Source organism: Pimephales promelas, chromosome 11, assembly GCF_988280905.1.
Source record: "Pimephales promelas chromosome 11, fPimPro1.hap1.1, whole genome shotgun sequence".
Classification (NCBI taxonomy): Eukaryota; Metazoa; Chordata; class Actinopteri; order Cypriniformes; family Leuciscidae; genus Pimephales; species Pimephales promelas.
Genome location: NC_142779.1, coordinates 24,005,719 through 24,017,684, shown reverse-complemented (window position 1 = coordinate 24,017,684; position 11,966 = coordinate 24,005,719). Strand labels below are relative to the sequence as shown.

General features: G+C 37.4%; 1 protein-coding gene across 1 annotated transcript in view; it reads left to right on the top strand.

Moving 5' to 3' along the window:
• The first annotated feature begins 269 nt into the window (after window positions 1-269).
• Window positions 270-11,966, top strand: part of LOC120489902 (zinc finger matrin-type protein 4) — a 147,665-nt gene continuing 135,968 nt past the window's right edge. The window contains exon 1 of the mRNA XM_039687132.2: window positions 270-725. The gene's annotated coding sequence lies outside the window, so the exon portion shown is untranslated. The remainder of the gene's footprint in view (window positions 726-11,966) is intronic.

The window sequence follows — 11,966 nt, the reverse complement described above, 5'->3', positions numbered from 1 at the left end:
AGTGTAACATGTCATCATTTTATAATTATTCATTAAAAAAGTGAATCATGTGCCTTTAGGCTAAATATGGTCATTGTGATTTACAAAACGTATAATGGTCCTATATGTATGGCATTATATTCTTTAGCCTGCTATACCAAATTTATACAAAAACAAACATGGTAATAGATGCCTATGTCTGGCATCTGCTATGTACCATGGTCCCGTTCACGCAACAGATTTAAAAAGCCAAAGAAACGACAAAAGTATCTAGTTACAGTTTCTTCTCAACAGGGGAGCCCAGAATATAGCAAATGAGCTGTGAGAATGATACCCTCGCGCGCGCGTGAGTGTGTGTTTGCAGTGTAATCCATATCTCTGCAAGTAGTATCTCTGGATTACAGACGTGTGAGCCCGCGCTCTTATATCTATTCGCTCTTTCTTTACGCGCAGTTTGATGGCGTCGCCACGCGCTCCTCTCTGCGTTCTACGACCATCACTTACGATCTCACGGTTTGTTAACGGCGAGGACCACATATTATGATAGATCACTGTCGGGATTGGTTCTACAACATTTTCGCCAAAGTGTTCTGAGGAAACTGTATCTCCGCATGAACTCAGAACCGAACCGTGAGAGATAATAGAAGAAGTTTGTTGGATACAGGTGCGATCTCTCACTAACTCCAGCTGATGATCACGGACCTGGACTGCCGGATTCCAGTAGATCATTTCGGATCTAGCTCAAGGTATGCTCAGATACACACTAGTAGCCTATAATGATGATGGTGATGCCGGTTAGAGTTTAGCTACTCCGTGCAGATCCTCACAGTGATGCTTAATACAGAAATACGGAGATTGTCACACTTTTTACTCCAGCAAATATTCCTCAGAGTTGAATTGATGTGGAAAACATATGTATTTACACATACCTCAGAGTCTTGGATACCAAAAAAAGAAAAAAAAAAAGAAAAAAAAAGCTATTTAACATTTTCACCATACACAGGACCAACGTGAGATCGTTGAAAGGACATTGACAGCGGGGCATGTTGTCACACTAAGTTGCCACAATGGGAATAGGCTAGTCTTTCTCGAGTCTGATTTTAAGTTCAAATTTAAACATTAGGCTACAATATGTGACACAAAAATAAATAACGAAAAAGCATACATTAAAAATATCAAACTAATAATTTGGCCAACAAACAGTTAACTTACCAGTTAAAATCTTTGTTGAATTAAGTTAAAATATCCTTATTTACAACTGTTTTGAACTTGGTGTTTGAAACCAATTTACTTAACCACTGCAAGAGAAAACAAGTAGGTTTTCAGATCTTTTTCAGATCCTCAGTGCATCATGACTTGTGTCAGAGTGCCAGACTCTGCAGTAAACTCAAGTTGAAGAGTGGTTGAGAAACCTGAGATTGTCAAAGTTTAAATTACATTGATCTTTATCCATTAAGACTCTTATAAGCGCATCCGCAGATAGGAGCTGCCTGTCAGTGTCATGTTAGCCTACTGCACGATCTTGAAAACACTGTTCATGTAAACAGTATGCAGAATATGTCTCATTGAAATGAGCAAGAAGTGAGCATTAACATTTATCACAGATGTAGACCAGTGCTGTAAAGTCTGTTTTATTACCATTTTAAAATTAACTGAAAGAATAGAACCATGCTGACATCTTCAATCTCTCCCACCTTGATTCATAATGTCTGCAGAGTTCACTATACTGCCAACACTATGCACAGTGTTATTTACAACACACTACATACTTTAACTCCAACACTCCTGTTTTTGCTGCCTTGTATTTTGCTTTTAAACAGAAATTTACTAGAAGTGTGTTCAGTGTGGGTTTTTTGTTTGGTTTGGGTCAGAAATTTGTTACAGTCCTTTGATGCTTATACCATCTATGATACATTTCCATAAACTTTCACATTGCGCTGTTTAGTATTCAAAACAGGCAGGGCAGTTTAATAGTAAGACATGAATTGACTTATATTTTAATTTTGCAGATGCTTAAATATTCAACTGTACACTAACTCTATCCCATCATTTTATATATATATATATATATATATATATATATATATATACAGTGTATAACGATTAATCGCATCCACATAATATACGTGGGTGCACTGTGTATAATTATTTTATATAGAGTATATACTGTAAATACACACACATTTGTATATATTTAAGAAATTTTTCATATATATATACTGTATATAGATTTATATATAATTTATATTATATAAAAATATAAATATTTTATATATAAATAATATTTTTTTTCTTAAATACACATGCATGTTTGTGTATTTATATATACAAAATACAGTAATTATAAACAGTGCACTCACATATATTATGTGGATGCGATTAATCGCGATTAATCGTTTGACAGCCATAATATATATATATATATATATATATATATATATATATACGTATATACACACTCACACACACATTACCAAACACTAAGTTCCGGAATTCTTATTGGTTGAGCCAAGTTCAGAGCCTTTGTAGAAGGCTGTCAAATCAAATTATATATTTATATACTGTAAACAACTGTAAACATATGGACAGGATCATGGATCATAAATATTCTGATTATTAATATTTATCACTTACTCTGCACATACTGAATACTGAACACTGCAGGAGTTATCATACCAACCTTTTTAAAATGCTGTATATTATGGAAGGGCTAGCAAGGTCAGGGTTTTTTTATTATTATGTTATAGGCTTACTATAGACTAAAGATTCAGTATAGCCTGTATTTGCTCACTTTTATTTATATTTAAAGGAATTTCCCCAGGTTCAATATAACTGAAGCTTTATTGACAGCATGCATGCCTGGCATACTGTCGATTACCACAAAGTAAAGACTCATCCCAGAGCAAATGTGTGACCAATAATGCACTTACAATTGAACATTCTTTGACTTCTTAATCCAGTTTCTTCAGAAATATGTTTCCCCTCTTTCGTGTCATTGTGTTGAGTAAGCGTTTGGCCTTTTCTGCTAATTTGTGAAAGAAAACAGCTTGCAACAATAGATCATATATGAGAGTAGCTCTATTTGTTAAGTGGAGAGGTCACTTATTTATCATAATTTACTCACCCTAATGCTATTTTTTTTTCTTCTGCGGAACACAGAAGGAGAACAGAAGGACTACTTTTGAAGAAGTTTTACTAGGACACAGTCAAGCTACAAAAAAAACAAACAAACAAAAAAAAAAACCAGCATAAAATAGTCTATGTGATCGGTTCACTGTATTGCAAGTGATCAGTCAAACAATAACTTTTTATGAGGAACACACTGGCGTTTGAAGTATTCACTGAATTTTCAGCTCCTCGAAAGCTGCATGTTTCACCAAATATCTATTTTAAAATTACATTTTTTTCATGAGTAGGTAAACAATCCTTTGAAACCATGTATCATTTCAATACTAGAATTTAATGCAGGGTTCATCCCGTTGCTTTTTTTTTCAACAGTCCATTCTTCTGAAATCCCCCTGGGTTTGGCTGTATTGTTTAATACTTTACACCTCTGCATGTCAGGTGCATTGGGCTTTCTCTAAGCAAGATATATTTGTTCTGTGCCCTCTGTGCTTTATCTATGGTGAACAGGGATTCTCTCGCAGCTGTGACACCCGTCAGCGGTGAATGATAGATATGGTGCCGGTGCACGGGGGAAGTTTATGGAGCAAATGATTTGCTGTGCCATGCAATACGTGAGCCACTGACTCTCCTGCAGAGACTCAATGCAAGAAATAACAACAGACCTAAAATAGACTTTTTATATGTGTGTGCGTGTGTAATGCGAGTATGCAAACCAGCAGCTTGAGAATGTGCACAACAACATATTTTCTGGTAGGTTAAAGGATAATTAGGCTGTTATTCGGTTGTTTTACAAAAATGACCACCATGATCCCTGTGTGCTAAAAGCGAAGTTCAGATATACTGTAGCTGCAAAATAATTATCCCTAATTATTCTTAATGTACTTGGTGTCAAACCCTATGAAGCCTCCTTTAAATACCATATTTTTGCCCAATCAACATAATTGCTCCATCTCAGAGGGATTTATAAATATGTGCCTTTCTTTTCTTTTCACTTCCATTTTTTTCTTTTTCTTTTTGTTGTTGTCTAAGACATGCTGCCCTTCTGATTGTGTATTCTAGTTTCTCAACACTGCTCCATGGCAACAGGCATGATGATCCAAAAGCATGCATCTTTAGTACATCTTCTGATCTACATCTTTAGTACATCTCCTGATCCGCATTAATATATTTTTTTTTTCACACTAATCAATAATCATATGCCCATGTCACAGTTATGAGATATGAAGAGTTCAGATGCAAAAGCCTCTAAATGCCATTTGAAATTTTCTTCTTTAATGATGATTTTTATCAAACTTGTATATTTAAGTTCAGTAATTTCACTTAAATGGCAATGATAATTACCTATTTATTGTTATTTAAGTGAAATTACTGAACTTAAATATACAAGTTTAATAAAAATCATCATTAAAGAAGAAAATTTCAAATGGCATTTAGAGGCTTTTGCATCTGAACTCTTCATATGTTGTTATAGATGTAATGAAAAGACATTTAAAAATGTAAATCCTGCAGGTTGCCAGTGCAAATTATTGAACTGATGTTTTTTTTTTTTTGGTTTCTGACAATGTCCTGTTAACCAGAGACATTTACAATAGTCTGTCTCTGCTTCAGCTAAAAGTCCCTTTGGTAACTAAGATTATATTTCTCTGTGTCTCTGTGTGTGTGTGTGTGCGCGGGCGCGCATGTTAAGCTGGATAACAGGAATGTAAACTGAAAATGTGAGTGAAAAAAGTGTGTCAAGAGCTTTGAGAGGTGACACAGAGTTCTGTGGTGAACATTTTCTTGCTCATCAAGCATGTTTTCTGTGCTTTCTATTTTATATTTAACATCTTACATCTATTTTGTGTCACGTAACTCACCAATGCCTACCGATCCCCCCAAAAAAGTTCATCTTCAAGTACTACTCTCTGACATCCTCCTAATTAATCGAGATATGTTTACCCATTTTGTCCACTAGGGGCAGTATAACCAACATCTATCATGGTGTAAGTGGTTTTAGCATGGTAACAATATACAGTATCTCACAAAAGTGAGTAGACCCCTCACATTTCAGCAAACATTTTAATATATCTTCTCCAGGGACAATACTATAGAAATGAAACTTGGATATATTTTAGAAAAGTCAATGTGCTGCTTGTATAGCAGTATATATTTAAAAATAACTGAACATACAGCCATTATTGTCAAAGTAGCTGACAATAGTACACCTAAATGATAATAGCTTTACGTCGTTTAACCATGCAAAGCCACATGTCCCTGTTCATCATGTTCATGTTTTTGTCTGCTTGACAGGACCATACAAATTTGTAGAGATGTTCAAAAAACCCCTTTCCCTTCCCTTCCAGATACTGATTCCAATACCTAGACTCCGATACCGAGTTAGACTTAGATACCGAGTACTGATCTGATACCTGGGTGTGTTCGGAATCTGAAAAACTCTACAAATTTGTGTATCTTGTATTAGAGCAGTTACAATTTGTGCAATTCTCTCATACTGGCCACTGAATCTTCAACATGGCACCTCATGGTAAAACACTCTCTAAGGATTTGAGATTTAGAATCGTTGCTCTCCACAAAGATGGCATTGACTATAGACCATTTCACAACACTGGTCCAGAAGCACTTCCTGTTTCAGTTTGTAACTGTTTTCTTTATTTCACATGTAAAGAAAACATCTTAAAGAACTTTTTGATTCAGTTTTAAATGTTCTGTTGGTTGTATTTTATCTCAGCTTTTATGTAGTGTTAAAAATCTGAAACAGGAAGTGCTTCTGGACCAGTGTTGTTTACATCTTGTGAAATGGTCTATAAGGAGATTGGTAAAACCCTGAAACTCAGATACAGTACAGTGGCCAGGGTCATAGAGAGGTTTTCCAAAATGGGTTCCACTTGGAACAGGCCTCGTGAGAGTCAATCAAAGTATCCTTGTGCTGTGCGTCAGGTGCAGAAGCTAGCTTCAAAAAGACAGACGCATAATCATGCCAGCATTGCTTTAGAGGTTGCAGAAGTGGAAGGTCAGCTTGTCAGTGCTCAGACCATACACCACACACTGCAACAAGTTGGCTTGCATGGCCGTCGTCCCAGAAAGAAGTCTCTCCTGAAGCTGGCTCACAAGAAAGCCGGCAAACAGTCTGCTGAAAGCAACTTGTCCAAGCACATGAATTATTGGAATCATGTCCTGTGGCCTAATGAGACTAAGATAAACGTGTTTGGCCCAGATGGTGTCCAGCATGTGTTGGCAAGTACCAAGAAAATTGTCTCTTGCCTACAGTCAAGCATGGTGGTGGTGTAGCATCATGGCTGGATGAGTGCCGCTGGTACTGGGGAGTTGAGCCTCACTGAGGGAAACATGGATTCCAATAACACAGTCTCATCCCAAAAAGTCATATAACTGACGTCTTGGGGCGTCATTTTGACCATACGTCAATATCCGCCTTTTTAGGGCCCCCTTAAACGTCGGTAGATGGCGATCCCGGGCCGTCATACAACTGACGCTTTACCTTTAACGTCAGTTAGGTGACGGGTTAGGTTTAGGGTTAGGTTTAGGTATGGGGGTAGAGTTAGGATCCCATAACCTCATCTACCGACGTTTAAGGGGGCCCTAAAAAGGCGAATATTGACGTATGGTCAAAAGACGTCCCAAAACGTCAGTTATATGATGTCTTGGGATGAGACCGGGTTGATTCCAACATGTACTGTGACATTCTGAAGCAGAACATGATGCCCTCCCTTCAGAAACATGGCTGAACAGCATGATAACGACCCCAAACACACCGCCAAGATGACAACTGCCTTGTCAGGCAGGAGTGGCCAAATATGTCTCCAGACCTGAACCCTATTGAGCACCAGCAGATTCGTGAAGTCATTATGGAGGAGAGTCATTATAATTTTATAATTTTAAATATTATAATTATTATATACAGTGGCTTCTTATTGATGTTTAGCGCCACTTTAGTGGCAAATTTGTTCTCTTCGCCTCACATAGCTAGTGACACTTTCATATAAAATGATTTGTACTGCGATATAAATGATACAGAAGAATACATGGCCGTACACAGTAGGAAAGTAAAAGCACACAACTAGTATATTTGAGTTTGAGTCTTCAGATACTCACGCTTTGGCTGTGATCTCCCTCATACGACTGGGTTGACTGCTCTGTCTGTTATCTGTCTTCTGTCACCCATGCTTCAGATTTCCAATGAGAGCTGCAACTCATACTGCTGTGAGTCATAGACCGCATGCTCTGGTGTGAACGAACCAACAGGATGAAAGGAATGCGAGTCTGCCTTTGTTACAGGATTTTGTTTGTTCTCTTTCCATATCTCTCTCTCTCTAATGTTTTGTTTACGCTTTTAATGATATTACCTCAAGGTAAGCCACACCACAGATGCTGGAGGTAGAGGACATTGCTTTGTTCTTCTAGAAATTTGAGCAGCAAACGCTAAAAAGGAATGAAAAATGAAGAAAAAGCCCTCATTTATCTCTTTGAAACGGCTGAACGCGTAAAGGAATAACTCATAAATAAAATGTTATTATTTACTCACCCTTATGTTGTTTCAGAAGACTTTATAAAGCAAAAGGATAAATGCAGCAGAATGTAGCCATTTTTTAAAAATGTATTAATAGTGAACAGCAAACTGAACTTCAAAACGACAAGTCACATTTACTTACAGTATGTGATGGATGATATGACTTTTGTTGTGGTTTAAGTTGTTATTTTATGCTTGTATGTACTGCTAGATGATTAAGCTAATATATACAGCACATTGGTCCATTTGTAAAAGTGCTCTATTAATACATTTGTATTAAGTTATTTATTTAGCACTTTATACAATACAGGTTGTTTCAAGACATCTTAACTGTAGTAAACAAGTACATAATAGTATTAATATAAGTAATATAAGTTTATGTCGAAATTATGAAACTAATACAATTCCAGCTCTAAAGCAGCTCTAAAAAGACAATAGTGTCATTATTTGGCTCTAATTAGTTCAATAAACTTGTAAAAGTTGTTAGCTATGAAGCAAACTCAGTTTAACTACACTCTCAGAAAAAAAGGTACAGCAGCTGTCACTGTTCAAAAGGTATACTTTTGAACAGTACTTTTACTTTTGGGTACCACAGACAGATTTTCTCCTATCGAGTGTTTAAAGCAGCTCTGAAGATAGTGTCACCATTCAGCTCAAGACGGTTCAGTCAGTGTTGATTCATTTAAGTTCAATGACAGTGTCGATGTTGTAGCATATGAGGGTATAATAATAGAGTTCCTTTGGGATTTTTATTCCAGGAAAGGAATGACTTAAAAGAGTAGTTCACTTTTTTTAAAAACTTTTGTTGATAATTTACTCACCCCCATGTCATCCAAGATGTCCACGTCTTTCTTTCTTCAGTCGAAAAGAAATTAAGTTTTTTTTATGAAAACATTCCAGGATTTTCTCCATATAATGGACTTCATTGGGAACCAAACGGTTTAAGGTCCAAATGAGAGTTTCAGTGTAGCTTCAAAGGGCTTTAAACGACACCATACGATGAATAAGGGTCTTGTCTAGGACCCTTCGAGTCATGACTTGAAAAAAAAGATTTGTTCATTTTGATGAACGAGTTTGAACAGGAGAGTCACGAACGCTCATCACAGAACAGAGCAAGGCGAGCATTTGTGCTTATAAAACTTAAACTTTTATTTATTTATTTTTTAAATGACCAATTGTTTCGCTAGATAAGACCCTTATCCATCGTCTGGCATTGTTTAAAGCCCTTTGAAGCTGTACTGAAACTCTTATTTGAACCGTTTGTGTCACAGTCTGCGTCTGCACCATCCTGTCTGCGTCTCCTGCACTACACTTCCCATGATCCTCTCGTCTGCACACCTGAACTCACTCCCTCATCAGCCTCCCGTTCAGCGTCCTGTTTCATCTGTTTCACCTGTTTGCACCTCATTATGTTTGATTCTTCCATGTATTTAGTTCCCTCTGTACCATTCAGTCTTTGTCGGTCAATGTTGATGTTACCCTGTGTTTGCTCCTGTTCATCTTTATCCTTGCCTGTTCCTTTTGTGAGTAAAAGTTATATTAATTGAATCTGGACTCAGCCTGTCCTTCTGCCTGCACCACACCGTGACAGTTTGGTTCCCAATGAAGTCCAATATATGGAGAAAATCCTGGAATGTTTTCATCGAAAACCTTAATTTCTTTTCGACTGAAGAAAGAAAGACATGGACACCTTGGATGACATGGGGGTGAGTAAATTATCAGCAAAAGTTTTTTTTTAAAAAAAGTGAACTACTCCTTTAAGTGTAATTCCTAATTTTAACTTGTTGCTTATTACTAGTATGCAAATATGAATGCCTTATTCTGCATGACCATATTCTACATCCCTTAATCCTACCTAACTTCTAAATTTAACAACTACCTTACTAACTATTAATAAGTAGTAGGGGTTTAGGAGTTAATTGAGGCAAAGGATTAGTTGAAAGTGAGAATTGGAACACAATCTAAAGTGTGACAGTAATGGTACATTAATTTGTGGGTGAACTTTCTCTTTAACCTATGAGAAAAGGGTAACCATGCGGATGCAAAAGCCAGTGATGTTGGGCTTCAGGGCTGCTCCATGTTTCCTGGCACATGAGGAGCCCAATGCGCCAAAACCCCAGCGGGCGACACAGTCTTTCTGCTCTCACTACATCATGGAATCTGTCCTCAAATGCTGGTGTCTTTTAGGCATAGCTGGTTCATCCCCATATGCCTTTCCAAGAATTGCATATGAGGAAAACTCAAATTCACAAAATGCCCAGCAGGAAGTGACGCACATGCCTGTAGGGTTTTACAGGCATCTGGCAGTCATATATTTGGCTTTGTGGGGTGAAAAGAGGAGGGCAAAATGAATACTGTTATTGACAGGCTTATAACAAGGGCATGGCAAGGTGCTTCAGTAAAGAGCAGAAGAAGAAGTTTTTTACTGCAATGCTTCTTTGGAGTTATTGCTTCATGGCTATTTTTGGTCTTATTGCTGACTGAGGTCATATTCTCTTGACATTTTAGTACTATAGCATTCAATTAAGATTTTTCTAAAATAACAGCCTAATGTAATGGACAGTGCACTTTACAAATTATGTGTTAAACGAGTCTTAATTGTTGTTTAATTATGGGCCAACAAATATGATTAAAGTATGATCTTTCTTTAAGATAAATCCTTAACGATAACTGACCATTATTTTTTTTTGTATCTGCCCAAGCCTACCAGGCAGATAATAAAAAGTGTATAGTTTGCATTTCCTGAAGTTCTTGCAATGCAGCAAAAGTATAGTCTGAAAAGGTTTCAGGCTTTGGTTCTGCATAGATACAATGCCACATCAGCACTGGTTTGCTGATGACACTCACTGTGCACTTTACTTTCTATCAGCAATGCATGACAATAAATAAAACAGTTGATGAGATGAATAAATAGATGTAAATAAATGGAGCATGTAAATAAATGCTTTGTGTAAATTCTTGCGTGTAAAGAAATACAAAACAACTCTAATTGTCACAATTCCTGTCTCGTTTTCCCCTTTTTTGTAGTTAAAGGCATACTTCAGGATTTAGCATTAAGGGGGGTGGGGGGGGGGGCTGCTTTTTTTCTTTGCATGATTGTGTTCATGGGGTGCAATATAACATGTATTCGTGGTTTTTCGTTTTTAAAAAGTCTTATTTATCATAAACTTCACGTTTATTGTCAGCCGCACTCTCCTCTGTCCTCGAACGAGCGGTTGACTTCCTTAGTCTATGAAACCACTCCCTCAGAAACACGTAGTGGGCTCAGATTGGTTAGCTTGCCCCGGTGTGTTGTGATTGGCTAAACTGTCGCTTACGTTGTCCAGAAAGTTAACGGCCATTACCTTTATGGGCGAAACGGGCACATCATGAGCTCCGGTCCAGATGTAAATATGCGTCGAACTGCAGTATCAGTTTGAGGCATAATCAGACCGAGTAAGCCGCGTTGAAGAGAGTCAAACAGAACCTCACCACACACGGCTCTTTATAAACGTTTCTGAATGATAATTTGCCACATTTTGTTTAACTTTATACACGTTTGTTTTACACAATATCATCTGATTGGCAACAATAGCAACTGACTGGCTACTAATGTTATACTCAAACAGCGTTGGCAAGTTTACGTTCTTGATCAAATCGAAAATAACGTCATAAAACATATATACATGAAAAATACATTTACAACATTAGTACTTTAGTGCTTTTACAAAATGCATGTTCGTACGCATTTGTCGTAGACACAAAATAACATAACTAATAGCCTAGTGACAATAAAGCCAGCGCTGGCATTTGAAAAAAATAAAACACAAGGCTACGTCTGGAATTATACATGCAAATACATTTAAAATGATTAAGTCTTAGCCTACTTACAGGTTGTGGCCCAACAACTGCTTCCTCTGGTTTTAAAGTTGGATCTGCTTCATGTTTTAATTGTTGAATCTGGTGTTGGAGTTTCTGGAAGCTGTCTTCCGTAAAATGCGCAGCACAGAGAGCTAGATTACGATCGTCATTTTCAGGAACATAATCAAACATAAATAGTATCCATTGTTGACAAAGTACAGAGTCTGTGGGAAGCTCGAAGACATAAGACCTGACAGCTGCGTCCTGCGTGAACAACACACTCGACGAGCTGCTGGAGCTGCAGAAATATGCGCATGCCGCATGCCCTTTTCTGCATATTCTTGAGGGAGTGGTTGATGCAAATGTGTGGGTTAGTGACGTACCGTAACCCAGCTGTAGTCCCAATCGAGTCGTTTTTGTAGGCAATATACTTCCTTATTTTTAAAAGACGATATCTCTGCTTACACTGAACTTTCAGCGCTGCAACTTTGCAGAT